Below are 17,881 nucleotides of genomic sequence, written 5' to 3' on the forward strand. Positions count from 1 at the left end.
CTGGGTTTTGTTATTTTTACGATTCACTTGGTCGTGCCATTTTAATTCTTGGATCATGATATCAACTTTGGAGATTACTAGAATAAACCAAATTCTTGGATGAATGCTTTTTCTGTATGTGTTTCAAATACTGTTGGCTCTAGCCTAAGCACTTGAACCCATTTTTATCATTTAATAATATTAAAATTATTTTTTGTATTTATAAATAAATGCTTCAAACGTAAATTTTGTAAAAAAAAAAAAACTGAAGTAGGCGTGTTGTAATTCCACAGTTTACCGGCTATTAATGTAGTTCCTTGGCAATTCTATTTTATTTGATTTCTCTTTTATAAAACCTCAAGGATCGGTTAGTAAGTTTTCCATGGTTGGAATTGGATGATGTCGATAGAAATTGGGCCTTACTTTTCAGCCCAAAAACTAGACCACACTATGGAAGGTCCATATTGTTCATTTAATTGGGCCAACTTTTTAGCCCGAAGAGTCATCCACCATTTGATGTATGCCAGATACTTTTCTCTCCATCTTGCCAAAATTTTGGCTATCCGTGAAGGAGTATTTCTCACACAAAGGCTCAATGTTGCCAAGTGCATCGTGGAAACAGATGCTCTAACTGTCGTGAAAGCTTTGGATAAGATGCAGATTTTGTAGCCGAAATCAAGAATGCTTGCGTACAAAATGAGAATATAGTGGTTCAACATTGCTTTCTTGATGCAAACAATCAAGCCCATATTCTTGCACAAAAGGTTTAAACCTTAAAGCAGATATTGTGGTTTGTCAGTTGTATTTAAATAACTGTCAAACACAAAATTTTAAAACATTTTTATACAAGTTGTAATGCTAAAGATTCCAATATCGAAATTTGGGACGTTAATTTCATGTTATTATTGACAAGTTTTTAATATAAATTTACAAATCAAATATAGTAAGATTTCACTTGCATTACATTTCTTTCGCATGGTGGAGGATGGTAACCTCGTACTTGATTCCGATGTTGTATAAAAGCATAAAATGCAGACATCGACTGGGAAATCAATTGCACATCCAAATCAGTTTAGTCAAATGATTTACGAAATCATCAACATAATTATCCATGAATTCAGGGATCGACAGAGTTTGCTTCCATTTGTTGTGAAATTTCCCAGTGGCTGTCCATATCCATGGCAGACTTAATCGCCTTGCACAAATCCTCCTTGCGTAACCATCCATTTAGTCAAGTGATTAAATCATGTGAAGCAGTAATGAATCAATCGAGTTTTTCAAGAATTCTTTGTCAACATTACATGTGGAATCCATCTTACATATTACTCTTCATTCTACTGCAAATCTCTTGCTCCACAATCCATCGAACCATATCAATGCTGTAAAACTAAGTGATGATAACTTTCGTTTTTTGGAGACTTCAAAGTTTAGCCGGAATCAGAGGACCGGGCCTCGAGTCCTTCATCGCTGATCAAGACTCCCATATTCCACCTAGGATGATGAACACAAAGGCAGAATATGAAGTCCTTCGACCCTCTTATACTACGTGGTGCCGTCAAGATCAACTTCTATTTTCCTTCTTGCTGGGTTCGATGACTGAAGGCATTCAAGGACAGATGATTGGGGGTGCTACCTCTGCACAACTCTGGACAAGACTTTCAAAGCTTTTTGCTTCAAGATCAAAAGCTCCTGTAATGCAATACAAATTGCAATTATAGACCCTGAAGAAGGGAAGCCTAACAATGAAGGATTATCTCACTGAGATCAAGTGTTATATGGACACTCTTGCAGCTCGCGGTCCTTCCATATAAGAGATAGATCAGGTACTTGACTCATTCTGTGTGGAAATTTGAGCAAGGATAATGGCTTCAACTGTAACCTGCAAACAAGTAATGGAACCCGTGAATGAGCGTCGGAGGAGTGTCCGACGTATCTACTCTAATGCTTAAGTCAGCAGGTTGAAGATAAAGGCAATACATGTGAGAATATATGTGAATACTCGAAGATACAAAATTCCAGCATGTGTAAATGAGAAATGTACCTGCTATTTATAGGAGAAGATATCATATTACCTTGTTTTCAGTGCATATCTGCTAAGTATGGCAAATCAGCTGCCCATACTTTTGCTTATGATGAATTCTAAAATACGCCAAACTCATAATATTCTGACAGATTAGATAGTCCATATCAATACAATCGAGTGTGATGCGCTTCTCGAGGTAGCCCAGGTAGAAGTTTTCGGGAGCTTGCATGAGAGCTCGGGCGCTCGATTGCCCGGGAAGAAAATATCTCGGGTGTCCTCATGCTTGGCTGCTGAAGAAGGTACTCTGTATATTGACTCTGATTTGGACTATTCATTTAGTATTTCGAGTCATCCATTACCCCGGGCTTTTATGGGAGTTTCATTGACATTTAGGGAAAGTAGAAATTGAATATGACTAAGTGGTTGTGCATATAACTTCTCGGGTATAGATATGTAGGAGCCTTTCTCTTGGCTCATGAAGGACGACATTGAGTCCTATTGATGAAATCCGGGTGAATCAGGTATAAGATACGTGAGAAATCCACCGGATGATGAAGATAATTTTGTGTTTAGGAAATATGAGTAAGAATAATGACTTCAGATAAAATGAAGATCAAAAGCGATATATGTAAGAATATATGTGAGTGTTTGAGAGTTCAAAATTTCAGAATCAGTAAATGAGAAATATAAATTAGAGAATGAAGAACACATGCGATATATGTAAGAATATATGTGAGTGTTTGATAGTTCAAAATTTCAGAATCTGAGAAATATAAATCAGTGAAGAGAATAATATCGAAGTTGTTTTCGCAGCCAAGTCGAGGCTTCCTCTCTTATTCGTTGAAAAATAAAACAAGCAGTGGTCTGTTTGAAAATAAGAAAGAAGGATACAATAGAAAACTAAAGTTGACTTTTACTTTTATTCCTCGAATTTTTTATTCGATGTAGATCAAAAATAAAATTAAGTAAATAATATATTAATTTAATTCAAACGGGCAGGTAACAGCTAAAAAAGTCGCTGATATATTTTATTTACGTAAATACGTAGTGGAGCTCCCCCCGCTGTTATGATTTTATTTGCTCCTTGTTCCGTTTTGATTCGATCATCTTGATAAAAAGCAGGTTTCTGTTGGATGGTCATGTGTAAGATCGGTCAATTTTATTCGTATTTATAATAATAAATTATATTTTTGATATAAAAATTAATTTTTTTCATAAATGATCTAAAAAAATTATCCGTCACGCAAATCAATTGCTGACCATACAGAGAACATTGTTGTGGAGTTTACAAATGACCCAATTATAGGTAGAACGGGTGGCCTAATTATAGGCAGTCCAACACATAACGGTGAAACCCGGGCTCTGATACCAGGTTAAGATTGGAACTTGGACCTAACTCAATCCCAAAAGCTAGCTCAAGGGGGGAGGATTGTCCAAGCCAATATATACAACTTCCAAGTTATCTATCCAACCGATGTGGGACAATTAACAAACATCTTGCCGATCTTCAATTTCCTCTTAGTTTATTTCCTTGCGTTGTTTTCTTGGTCGGATTTGTCTATTCTTCTATTAGACATTTGTATTTTTGAGTTCATTCAAACTTTTCATTTTTTTAATAAAAACGTAACACAGAACGAATGAAAAACATCAATCACTTCGGAATGATTTTTTTTTTTTTAAATTAGATTATTTGTACTAAATATATGAGATTACTCCCTCTTATGTTAAATCAAAAAGTCAAATAATATGCAAGCACTGATCATTTTCTTTTGACTTACAATAGTGTTATTGAATTCATTCATGTGCTTGACTGTATAACAAACATGATTTTACCAAGTGAAATGTTTGTAAATGATCAAGTGTGCATTTTATTTTTATTTTACAAAGTTGTGCTAGTGGTATTTTAAAAATAAAATATAATAAACTTCTCTAAAATACAATTAATATATATATCGTTTTGTTTTGAAAGATAAGATATATATATATATATATATATATATATATATATATATATAATTATTCTGTATATATTATTAATTGATTATATATTATTATTTCATTCAAAAATTAATTCAAATTTTACAAATATATATATATATATATATATTTGTAAAATTTGAATTAATTTTTGAATGAAATAATAATATATAATCAATTAATAATATATACAGAATAATTATATATTTGTAAAATTTGAATTAATTTTTGAATGAAATAATAATATATAATCAATTAATAATATATACAGAATAATTTTTCATTTGTTGTGTTTGACAAAATTTAGTGTTTGAATATTTGTCGCTTTTGAAACTTTGAAACTCGACACGTACGTAGTTTAGTAAATAGTTTATAATATCCACGGACGAATTGGAAATTGAAATTTGAGAAGACAAAATCAAGTTGCTTTCTTATCTTGTCCTCACCATTCATCAACATAATATATTCCCACTGTGGTCCTATTATTAATATAAAAGAAGCCGCCGCCTCTTTCAAAAAAAAATAATGCATACAATTTTGTGTTAGTCTATTTTACGAATATATATATTTTATTTTAATCATATTTATTATTTTTTATTCCTGTTAGTCTATTTTACGAGTATATATATATATATATATATATATATATATATATATATATGTTAGTCTATTTACGAGTATATATATATATTTTTATATCTTTTATTTTACGAGTATATATATATATTATATATATATATATATCTTTTATTTTAATCATATTTATTATTATTTATCCAAAAAATATCATTTATTATCATTATAGCAAAAAATTATATGAGATGGTCTCACGGATCGTATTTTGTAGGACATATATTTTATTTGAATAATCACTTGTCATAATTCGATCAGGAGAAATTATCCATGTATATCATACCTATTTTTAACCGGTCCCATCACGCGAGCAAATCTAAAGAAGGATGAACGTAGATCACGAAAGAATGTGCTTTTGTGTTTGTCATAATCATTATTAATAATTTAATCACTTTTTTAGTTCTCACGATTTAATAATGTATAGATTACGTAAAAGTCCTTAAAACTAAAATTTTCGATTATTTAATTTTTTCTAAAAATACAATGAAGGTGGAGATTTTATTATCTACCTAAAAATTTGACCACTTGGATCTAACACTCGAATTATTAGTCAAAAAATGTAACTATCCAGCCCCTTGCTGGCAGTGCTCGCAAAGATCGATCCAATGGTTTGGATTTTTCCGAGCCAATTTTTTTTTTTTTTTTTACAGGGAGGTGGACCCAAATCACTCATATAGAGTGATCCGGGCCGTTCATTGCCCGTGCAGGCAGGTGAAACAAACCCCAGCCCGTGGTATTAATGATGGTGAAGCTGTAAATACTTTAATTTTAAAAATTGTCATTTATATTCTTCTGTATTTTTGTGCGATTGCCTCTCGAATATTGCTTCTCAAACTATCCAACCCATCATGCTTTATTCACTGGATTACGAAATTATATTTATTTTACTAAATTTATGTATTCCAAAATTGGATTCTGAAATGATTCCTCTTTTTAGCACTATATATATGAGTTGAATCATTCTAAGATGTAATGTTCGTTTAAATTTAGATTTGTTCGTTGTTACGAACTATCTACATATGGAAACAACGAGAAATCACATATGTTAAGTTTGAAATATGTCTTTCATGATCGAGAAGTAAAAAATATTATTCTTATATTTGAACAAAATTTTAATTATTACGTATTACTAATGTGATAATTTTCTTCTATATTATAAAGTTCATGTATATATGATAGTATAAAATATCCCGTAATGGAAATGATTAAATTAATTCTAAAGAAAGTAAACATCTTATTAGAAGATACATTAAAATTTATCGACATTGTTTGTAATACACATAGTAAATAATAGATAATTTATGATTATACATAAACTTATTTTGTTTCCTTTTCTTTCGAAATATTAGGTTTGTCACAAAATTGGGGTGCCAGTGTTCGTGCCAAATGTGATTACTGATTCGTTTCCAAGCGTTTGTGATCTCGATTCGTGTAAGTCTAATTTCGAGGCTCAACTAAACCATGTGGAAATAAAAAATATGCGGGATATAACAGATCAAACTTAAATATTTGTTAAATTTGACAACATTTACAGAAAGTGAGAATACAAAAAATTTAATCTTGGCTGCTGAATTGAATAAACAACTAGAATTGATGAATCTGCAGAAACTTGTGGTATTTTTGTGTTGATTGTCGGGGGCCTTTCTGATTCCCCATGCTTGCACATCGAGAAGTTTCAACGTCCACGATACTCCACGTTTCCATATTGGTAAGGGTAACCCCGCAACTTTTTTATGGTCAATGACTCGATAGCTTTATCCTGGGCTCTCTTTGGGCTTCTCTAAATTAATTAGACGGTGTTGTGTATATAAAAGCAGTATTCACACTTTTGAAAAAAATGAAATATGTTCATTCAATGTGTCGATAGTGTAATGTCATTGCTTGTGAATGTGATTAGATTATTGAAAAAAATATTTTTAATTTATGAAGTGATTTAAAAATTTTTTTATCACATGTTAAAAAATAAAAATATACTGCTCCTCGAAAATTAAAGAATTTAATATGTATTAAGATTGGTGGCCGACATCAATACACTAAACATGATAAGCATCACTGTCATTGCCTATAGACTATCACAATCTGAATTTTTGATATATGATAGTGATTATTAGCAAAAACAATTAGAGTGAGTCTCATGTGAGACCGTCTCACGGATTTTAATCTGTGAGACGGATCAACCCTACCCATATTCATAATAAAAAGTGATACTCTTAGCATATAAAATAATATTTTTTCACGGATAACTCAAATAAGAGATCCGTCTCACGAATACGACCCGTGAGACCGTCTCACACAAGTTTTTGCCAAAAAATTAATCAACAGGCGTTGTGTTTAATAAAGTTTTTTAAAATTAGCGAAAAATAGTTTTTATTTTTATTTTTTATAATTATAATATTTTTTTCGATTTAAATATCTATTCATTTTTTACTAATTTTTAATAATATTATCCCGTACATCGCACGAGTTAAATACTTGTAGAAAACTAAAGCTGACTTTTACTTTTATTATTTTTTATTCGATGTAGATCAAAAATAAAATTAAGTAAATAATATATTAATTTAATTCAAACGGCAGGTAACAGCTAAAAAGTCGCTGATATATTCCCATTTTTGGGCCAATCGATGGGTGACAATTTTATGATAATGTTTGTAAATGATTAAGTGTGCATTTTTATTGCAAAGTTGTGCTAAAAATATAATGTAATAAACTTCTCTAAAATACAATTAATATATGGTTTGGTTTGAAAGATTTTAACATATATATGTATAAATATAATCATATAATTATTTGTAAAATTTTAATTAATTTTTGAATGAAATAATAATATATAATCAATTAATAATATATACAGAATAATTTTTCATTTGTTGTGTTTGACAAAATTTAGTGTTTGAATATTTGTCGCTTTTGAAACTTTGAAACTCGACACGTACGTAGTTTAGTAAATAGTTTATAATATCCACGGACGAATTGGAAATTGAAATTTGAGAAGACAAAATCAAGTTGCTTTCTTATCTTGTCCTCACCATTCATCAACATATTCCCACTGAGGTCCTGTTAATATAAAAATAAAAATCTGTGTGAGACGATCTTACGGATCGTATTTTAAAAAATAGATATTTTAATTGAGTCATCCATGAAAAAGCATTACTTTTTATATTAAGATTATTACTTTTTATTCTGCATATCGATAGTGTTGACCCGTATATAGATTCGTGATACCGTCTCACAAGAGATCTACTTTAATCTATACTATCTTATTAAGTTTGAGACATTTAGAATAACTAACTTTGGTTTCATGGTCTGTTTTAATGATTTTATATATTAATAAAATGTTAAAATTTTAATGTAAGTTATATGTAGTTCAGTTGATAGAGTAATTGTTTTTTGAGTTTTAGGTTATATGTTCGATTTTTATTTAGGTCATTTTTTTATTATTTTAATTTTTAATTTATTTTTAATTTATATATCAAAATTATGTGTGATTTCTTGTTATTTCTTATAGTTATATTTTGATCTCATTTAAATATAAATCAAATAAATTATAAAAAATATTATACAAAGTTGCACTAATATAAAAGAAGCCGCCGCCTGCTTCAAAAAAATAAATAAAAGAGGACAAAATAATGCAAGACTGGACTAAGATTACTTTTAATATGCCAAATTGAGTGCATACAATTTTGTGTTGGTCTATTTTACGAATATATATATATATATATATATATATATATATATATATATATATATATATCTTTTATTTTAATCATATTTATTATTTCTTATCCAAAAAAATACATTTATTTATATATATATAATAGATCCATTTTACAAATACATCTAAAAAAGATATTTAATGAACCAACTAACAGCCTTTAAAAAAATTTAAATTTATATGCTAAAGATATGCTTTATTATTATTACGTAGTGGAGCTTCCATCAATAATTTGACTCTTATTTGCTTGTTTTCCGCCGACGGAATAATGAACACTCATTTGGATTCCTCGTGTAAGTTTTCTGGTCTAACCTAAAAATAATGTATAATTTTATTGATGTCGTCCGAGTAAATTGGGTAGTAGCCGGGTGGGCAACTTGTCGAGTCGGGTATTCGGGTATAAGCACGGGTGAGTGCCTTTTACTGCCAGTTACTAGTAGTCCGGGACGATTGAGTTCCCTGTCCCTTGAGAGATAACGCCCGGGATGATCTGGGCAATAATCCTGAAATCACAGAACGTTAGGGGACGCCGGAAGTTATTCCAGCGTATCCACTCCGACGCTCAAGTCAGAAATGCACGCAAAGGAAAGACTTGGAAAGAAAGATAAGAACGTTTGTGAGTGCTTGTGAGTATCCAGAGAAAAGTTACCTCCTTGTGTAGTACCTACAGAGGGTATTTATAGATGAGTCAGGTAGGTGACTTGCCCGCAAAGTTCGGGTGATGGCCATGATCTGGGGTCGTGGGCCACGTTGCGAAGTAGTAGGCCACGTATCAAGTGTTGACCTGATTATTTATATTAAAATAAGAAGGTAAAATTAATAAGAGCTATCGTATCGTATATACAATGGTATCGAAGTGGATTTCAAGATCGTAAATTAGATATATGGAGTACTTGAGATTTCCAAGCTTTTCTTTATTGTAATAACTTTAATTTATGTTACTCATACTTCCCGACATGTATAAAATTTATTCATATAATAGAACGCATATATACATTAAAAAAAATAAAATGAAAATAACATCGTCCCAAAAAAAAAAAATTATTTGGATAGAAAATTTGAGATAATACTCGGTGTACTTTCAACGTTCTTTCGAACCAACTTATTTAGTTATACATAATAAATGAATGTTTGGTTTTATAGAAATACTATGATTAAATATTAGCAAAGTAGTTTTTAATTATTATATTCAAACGTACTTAAAAGGACGAATCTAAGATATTCACTTTCTGCATTGGTGATACCTCGTGGGATGTCCGGCTCATATATATTGGATGATCCCGGGTCAGGGATAAGGTTTTAAGAAGTTTCGGACCCAATTTGATAATAGCTGGACTAATGAATGTCCGAGATATCATCTCCTAGATTACCAGAAATACGGACTTCCAGACGAGTTTCTGGATGATGGTTCTCCATCCGGGTTACTTCGATAATTGCACATCACTCGAGCACATAAGTATTAGATACCTTATCTTGGTAATCATTAGTGTTAGAATCGCATGGATTTGACAAGACAAAAGGGACAGTGTGACGTACGTGTCAGAAAAACAGTGTATGAGCAACCATCTTGATATAATTAGTAAGCGGACACTGAAAATAAAGTCATCATTGACTTTTTTTTTCTATAAATATCATGTCTGTTTATACATTAAGAGATCCATTGATTCACATATATATCTCACATATCATTTACTCTCTAGATTTTCATACACCGTTGTTACATAATTCATCTTTGTTACATTGGTTTTCTTCATCCATCCGTTGACTTTAACATCAGAATGGTTACGTCGAACATCTTTTCGACACGTGGTTATCTTAGTATTTGCATGTCAGCACTAGTTTTTCTCGGAAGAACAATATCTGGTTTGAACACATCTCTTTATACTCTCATTTCTTATCATTTTCATAATTCGATCGGGTGAAATTATCCATGTATATAATACCTATTTTTAACCGGTCCCATCATGCGTGCAAATCTAAAGAAGGATGAACGTAGATCACGAAAGAATATGCTATTGTGTTTGTCATAATCATTATTAATAATTTAATCACTTTTTTAGTTCTCACAATTTAATAATGTATAGATTACGTAAAAATCCTTAAAACTAAAATTTTCGATTATTTAATTTTTGTTTTTAAAATACAATGATGGTGGAGATTTTATTATCTACCTAAAAATTTGACCACTTGGATCTAACACTCGAATTATTAGTCAAAAAATGAAACTATCCAGCCCGTGGTATTAATGATGGTGAAGCTGTAAATACTTTAATTTTAAAAATTGTCATTTATATTCTTCTGTATTCTTGTGCCATTGCGTCTCGAATATTGCTTCTCTATTGATACCTTTATTAGGATCCAGGTCGGCGTTCACCTGATACCCATGTCTACAACCAGGGTACCGGGTCGGTTTCATGAGCGCCCGGGTAAATCTTCCCTTCCCGGGCATTGGGGCTTTATCCGTAGTTCTCACCTGTCCGGGTTAAGTTCCCGGTTACATTACCACTTGGGCAACCTCGAGAATTGCACCATCTCGGGATATGAACCTCACTCGAGTATAACCGATGCAGGCAGTCCAATCTGTCAGAACAACTTGGGTTTGAAGTGTCCGAGAAGTCATCAGAAGCTAGTATGATAAACCGACTTAGTCGATGGTGGGATAATCGAGGTAACTACTCACTCTTTCACTATAAATAGCAGGTATTAATATCATTTAATGATACTGAAATCCTAAAATAAAAAGTACTTACATATTTTCCTTCAAAATATCGTTTGTGTTCATCGTTTTCCAACTTACTGATTTTAGCATCGGAGTGGCCACGCCGGACACCCTCCGGCGCCCATTCACGAGTTACTTTCTTGTTTACAGGCCATGATCAAAGCCATCTATTTTCTCAAATTCCCAACCATTATAAATTGTTGATCTGATCCGTTGGAGCTTCTTACCCGGCTCACCCATTTCAGCGAGATCGCAAAGTTTATTATAAAGTAATGATAAAGTAAACTTAGGTATGGTATAAACGTTATTCGTTGATTTAATACCAAAAAAAACCGACAAATTTGGATTCTCATGAATTATTCAATTAATTTTACCCATCAAATTTATGATTTCAACTCGGTCTGATAAGAAAATGATACAAGAGAAATTTAAGAGTGATATAAGGTTTAGGGGCCCCAAATACCGATAAAATTAAGAAACAAAATACATAATCCATAAAAAAAACTTGAAACTTGATGAGGAAAACGGTTTTTTGTTGTGAAATCCAAAACAATATAACGAGAAAATTTTAGTTCTTCTCAATCAGTCGTGTACCTAAAGTTCGTACATATTCTTGATAAAATTATCAATATAATTATCGTAAAATCCAGTTTTGGATAAAGTTTCCTTCCAGCGAAGGTGGTTTTGCTTGATTGTTTTTCCCAGTTCGTTGTCTTCATCCATCACAGATTTTATGGACATACACAAATCATCCTTGGAAAACCATGCATTTTCACCTCTTTCAACCTCTACAGCCACTTTCAACTCATCCGCCATCAGCCGCGCGTTCAGAATTTGATCTCCCATCCATGGGACCAGCACGATCTGACAGTCGCTCAACAGAGATTCCCACATAGACCCGAATCCGCAGTGACTGACGAAGCAGCCGACGGAAGGGTGGTTCAGAATCTGAGTCTGCTGCACCCACCCGTCGTAAACCACTCCCTTGCTTCCAACCCTTTCAAGGAATCCTTCGGGTAATGCTTCTTCTATGGAGTTAACGCCGTGAGGTTTTGACAGGGCGAGGAAGAAAGGCATCCCCGTCATCTCGAAACCTAGTACCAGCTCCTGAAACTGGTTCTTTAGCATGATGTTTTGGCTTCCGAACGCGCAGTAGATTACGGATTTCGCCTTGAATTTGCTCAGCCATGAGTCCCACTTCTCTTCTAAAACAGTTTTGGGAGCCTGTGGGAGAACAGGCCCAGATAGGAAAACGCGTTTCTTGTACTGGCTGGCAAGGTAATCAATCATCGGGCCCTCTAACTCACGAACAGTCCGTGTACCAATTGCATCGCACTCTTGCAAGGCGGTGGTGATGCGAACGTCGAAAGTGATGGCTCCATAAGTGGAACAGATAAAAGACAGCGCCCGTGCCTCGTGGGGGCGGCGGCGGATGACGACCGTCTGAGAAGGATACCCTTCAGGCGGCTCCGCCAGTTCGTCGTCCGTCATGGGCCGATCTTTCGGGAAGTGCCTTGCTGGAACCACCCCGATAGCCATGGACGAGGCGGCAACAGTATTATAGCAAACGGTTTTGAACCCAATTTTGGCAGCAAGCTTCGGCATCCAGTGAGCAAAGTCGAAAAGCACGACATCAGGCTTTAGACCCGAAAGAAGCTCCTCGACTTCATCAGACATGGAGTCGAAGGCTATGGCTAACGGGTCCTTGGCGCTGTAGTCGATATCACCTGTAGTCTCGGCGCCAAGTGGCAAGCCTTCGACATGAGGTACCGCAACAGGTGTAGAATTTGATAGATTCTGAGAAAACATCTTGGTTTTGGAGTTTAAGCAAACCTTTTTTGGGCAGCAGAAAAGAGATTCGATGGCCCCTGTCAGCCAGGTCGTTGGATAGAGTGGCGTAGGCGATTATGTGACCCATGCCTATCCATGGAAACATGGCTATGTGCAGCTTTGGTTTCTCTGGATTATTCATTCTTGCGTAAACGAATAGTTCGACTTCTTTTGTTCGTTCGTCTTTGTTGTATCAAACGACAAATATATAATGGGAGGTTGGTGGGAGTATACATGCACACGACTCAGCACGCTCTTCTGGTTAGGAGGTGTGTGATGCATAATATATCCATCCTTCCCGTGAATCTCTCTCTCTCTCTTTCTTTCTTTCTTGCAAATTAAATTGCAAACCCACCAGAATTTGCCAAACCAATGTATATCGCGGTACATAAAAAGGTTCATTATTATCAAAATTTTATTTAGATTATATATTTTATGAAATGATATTTAATTAGTTAACAATATTTTTATAGTTCGTCTTTATTTATTTAGATTTTATATATAGTCTTCACGAAATTTATCTTTCCATCTATAATTCTGTTGGAAATTTCATGATTCCTGAATTGTGTGAAAGTCTAATTCTCAAAATTCCGGGTTGGTAAAATTTTTTTAGAAAACGTTGTCGGTGGAAAAAAAAAAAGAATCTTTGTAGTTAATTTTTTTTTTAAGTATGTGCCATTATTTTTATTTTCCACCCATCATATGACTATGGACTTTACTATATGGCAAAAACTTATGTGAGACGGTTTCACGGGTCGTATTTGTGAGACGGATCTTTTATTTGGATTATCTATTAAAAAGTATTATTTTTTATGCTAAGAGTATTACTTTCTATTGTGAATATCGATAGAATTAACCCGTCTCACAGATTATGATCCTGTGAGACGGTCTCACAAGAGACTCACCCTTACTATATTGTAAGACATGATGCGAAATAGTCTGTTCATACATTCTCGTAATTTTTGGATTTAACGATTTGAGAGAAAATCGAACTAAAAAAAAATTGAAAACTCGAAACATTGACCAAAAATTTGACAAAATATATATTGATTGACTTGTAGTTTACTGGTACATAATAATTTTCAGAGAAAAAATAAATTATTTTGGTTCATTAACTTCCGTTCACTGAGTTTTTCTATATTGAGTTTTTGTTTACTGAGTTTGGAAGTTTGGTGTATTAATTTTAAATTTATTTTTTTCAGTCCTATTTCTTTGGGGTGCTTTTGGCAAACCGGAAAAATTGTCGTGATTTCGTTGTCTTATATCACTTTAGTAATTAGACTAAAATAACAAAAAATTTAAAGTTAATGTACCGAAACCTAAAAAAAATATCAAAACCCAAAATCAAATAAGTTGATGAACTAAAAAATTAATTTCTCTAATTTTCACGATGAATCAGAAATAGAAATCAAAGGAGACAATATCAAAACTCAAAATCAAACAAATTAGCTAGTAAACCAAAAAAAATTAATTTCCCTGTTTTTCACGATGAATAGGAAATAGAAATTAGAGAAGACCATATCAAAGTTTTTTTCTCAGTCAAATAATTAATTGTCAAGGGTTCATTAATTGAATTGCTGCGGTCCTCTTATTCATTAAAAAAATAAAATAAGCAGCAGCCTGTTAAAAAAAGAAAAAAGAATAAGATAAAAATATAAAAGTAAAACCGACTTTTTGATTTTATATCATGCCAACTAACGACCAATTAATCAAACGAAAATTTAAGAAATTTTCGATCAATCTAAATCTAAAATAAAATCGAGTAAATTAAATAATATATTATTTATTCGATTTTATTTTAGATTTACATCGTTTGAAAATTTCTTAAAATATATATTTGACTTTTTATTTTTTTTACTCGATCGTCACATTCAAACTCCATCAGCCAGGATCTAACTAATGCGTTGATTTAAAATGTGCAATTAGGTTTTATATTCAATGTTGTTATAAATATAACAAAAGTTTTAGAACAAAGCATTGTATTAATTAATTATTATGTAAAAATGATTATTAAAGTTGTATTATAGTAAATATCAAATAAACATCATTAAATTCAAATGCTTTACGAAAGAACGAACATCATTCGGGCTCCATAAGTTTGCTTCCACTTGTCGATCCAAATGTTGTATTTGTTCGGAATCCGATGGTCAAATTATTGGCAAAAACTTGTATGAGACGATCTCACGGGTCGAATTTGTGAGACGGATCTCTTATTTGGGTTATCCATGAAAAGTATAAATTTTTATGCCAAGAGTATTACTTTTATTGTGAACATGAGTAGGGTTGACCCGTCTCACATATTAGTATCCGTGAGACGGTCTCACATGAGACACTCTACAAATTATTATGTCTATGCCATTGGAAGTGGATTATATTGTAAAATAAAATTAAATGCAAAAAAAAAAAAAAAGAAGATTGCTTTAGAGAAGCATTGTGGTTATTAATTACTCCACATGAGCGTCGGTTTCCGTCTGGACACGATGCATGCCGCTGAGTTCATTAATATTCACAAAAATACATTTTTCGTTTGGCCTGTCTGTCTTTTTATCATTTATTATGTCTCGTATCTTTGTTGAAATTGAATTTTATTACAGTATTTTTTAATTTTTGACAATTTTAATAATTTTTCCAATTGCATGATGTAATTTTTAAAGTTGGTTTCAAGTTAAGGCCACGTTGGGCATGAGAATTGGAAATACAAAAATAATATAATGAGATTGAAATTTGATAATATGTAAAAAATCATAATTGTGAAGAGAGAATCATGTATAACCCAAATTTGTCATTTTTCAGGATTTGAATCATTTTAAGACTTTTAAATATAACTGGATTATTTACATATTTTTCGTTTTATGGTTTTTGTATTATTTTGATAATATCAATGAGACCTGAATTATTTTTAATTATTTTTTGGGTTGTTGAGATTTTAAGTCCACAAAAAAAAAGGTCTTTATCTAACTTCTATAATAACTCTCCTTATTTCAATAATAACTGCATGTAATATCCTAACTCGTAAAATTCAAATTCTATACCTAATACTTGACAAATTAACCGTTCATACTCGATAATAATAATAATAATAATAATAATAATAATAATAATGGGTAGCAATCCTTCAACCATATGGAGAGCGTTGATGTGGAGCCGCCCTTTACTTGCTGAAGGGCTGTGTTGGAAGGTGGGCGACGGTGCTCGGATTAATACTTTTGAGGATATTTGGCTACCTGGTCCTAGAATCTGCCTAACACCGACTCCTGACTATGCTTCCTATAAAAAAGTGAAGTCTCTCATGGTGCATGGTAGTTGGAACGTACCTCTGATCCAACAGCTTTTCTCTCCGCATATTGCTCAGAAAATCACCTCTATTCCCATCTCACTGACTATTAGAAAGGACACGAGATTTTGGAAATATGATCAGAAAGGCCAATATTCGGTACGAGATGGTTATAAGGCTGCTCTAGGCCTCTTTGAACAGCCTTCTTCGAGCTCGGCCCCTCACCAAAAGAGCTGGTGGAAGTTCCTGTGGTCTTTATCGATTCCTCCAAAAGTGAGAATATTCTGGTGGAGAGCGCTTAATCATATTATCCCTACGGAACAAAATCTACTTGCACACCATGTTCCGGTTACTGGAAGGTGTCCAATGTGTCAGTTTAGCTGGGATACTTCTAGTCATGCCCTTTTCTCTTGCCCGACTGTGAAATCTTGCTGGAAAAGAAGCTGGATCTGGTCATCACTTAAGCAACTCCGACACCTGGATGTGTTTGATATATTTCTAGGGATGAAGGAAAAGTTGAGCAAACCTGATTTCGAGATGTTTATTATGCGCACTTGGGCTACTTGGAATGAGAGGCTTCGCTACCTTCATGACTGTAATGGCAAGGTTCGAGAATTGGATGCTGACTGGTGCGAAAATCTGCTCTGGGAATATCGTACAGCACGTGCATCAGTAATGAGCGGCACAGAATCACCTTTGATCAGCTCTCCAGGAACTTGGTCTGCCCCGTCAGTAGGCCAATTTCGGTTGGATGTAGATGCTGCCTATAAAGAGGATTCCCCTAGTTGTGCAGTTGGTGGTGTGATCAGAGATCATGAGGGACAACCGATTTTGGCTTTCGGGGAGTTGCATGAAAAGCCCCAATCTGTTACACTAGCCGAGCTTCTCGTCATCCAGATTGGCCTGAAATTCGCAAGACACTACAACATCAATATTCATCAAATCACCTCGGATTCTCTTCTCGCAGTGCAAGCAGTCACAAGACCAGAAGAGGATCTTAGTTATGTGGGTTCTATTGCAACGGACATTAGCATTCTTATGGATGCTCTCGAATACCCTCATCTTATTCATGTTCGGAGATCGGCTAACAGGGTGGCTCACTCGCTAACTGCTTTTGCTTTTTCATCTTCCTCTCATTTTGTTTGGGAGCATGGATCTTTTCCTTTGTGGTTGATTAAACTTGTAATTGCGGACTTATCTTCATCTTAATAAATTACAAGATTTCAGCTGTCAAATAATAATAATAATAATAATAATAATAATAATAATAATAATAATAATAGTTTCTTCATTTACATTTTGTCTTTTTTGTACTTCATTCCAATTTTCGCATGGTCGACACAATAGCTTGCACTAGTTTTGTACTTCATATCCAATCTAACACAAAATATCAACACATCACCCTCATATCTATATCATCAACCTCAAATCAATTCCTTAATTATGCTTAAGGATTCTTAATGAGAGCAAATCCATTGGAGAGTTGAATCTGACGTATTTGATCCTTAAACCAAAATGCAAGAAGCCCAAGATGGTCACATGCAGAATAGCGCCATATCAGTCTCTGCAACATGGTGGCCAAGATTGTGGAAAAATCAATTGCTAATCGGCTTAAATTTTGCCTGCATGAGATCGTATCGTTGATCAGGGAAAAAGTGCTTTTGTTCCTGGTCGCCTCATTACAAATAATATTTCGGTTGTTTTTTAATGCCTTAATTGGAAAACGCAACTGTG

The 17,881-nt window shown here is 33.3% G+C and overlaps 1 pseudogene; it reads right to left on the bottom strand.

Annotated features, from left to right (window-relative positions):
* Window positions 1–11,456: 11,456 nt before the first annotated feature.
* Window positions 11,457–13,105, bottom strand: LOC140812934 (anthocyanidin 3-O-glucoside 2'''-O-xylosyltransferase-like; annotated as a pseudogene).
* Between the last annotated feature and the right edge of the window lie 4,776 nt (window positions 13,106–17,881).

Source organism: Primulina eburnea, chromosome 14 (genome assembly GCF_022965805.1).
Source record: "Primulina eburnea isolate SZY01 chromosome 14, ASM2296580v1, whole genome shotgun sequence".
NCBI classification, from domain to species: Eukaryota; Viridiplantae; Streptophyta; class Magnoliopsida; order Lamiales; family Gesneriaceae; genus Primulina; species Primulina eburnea.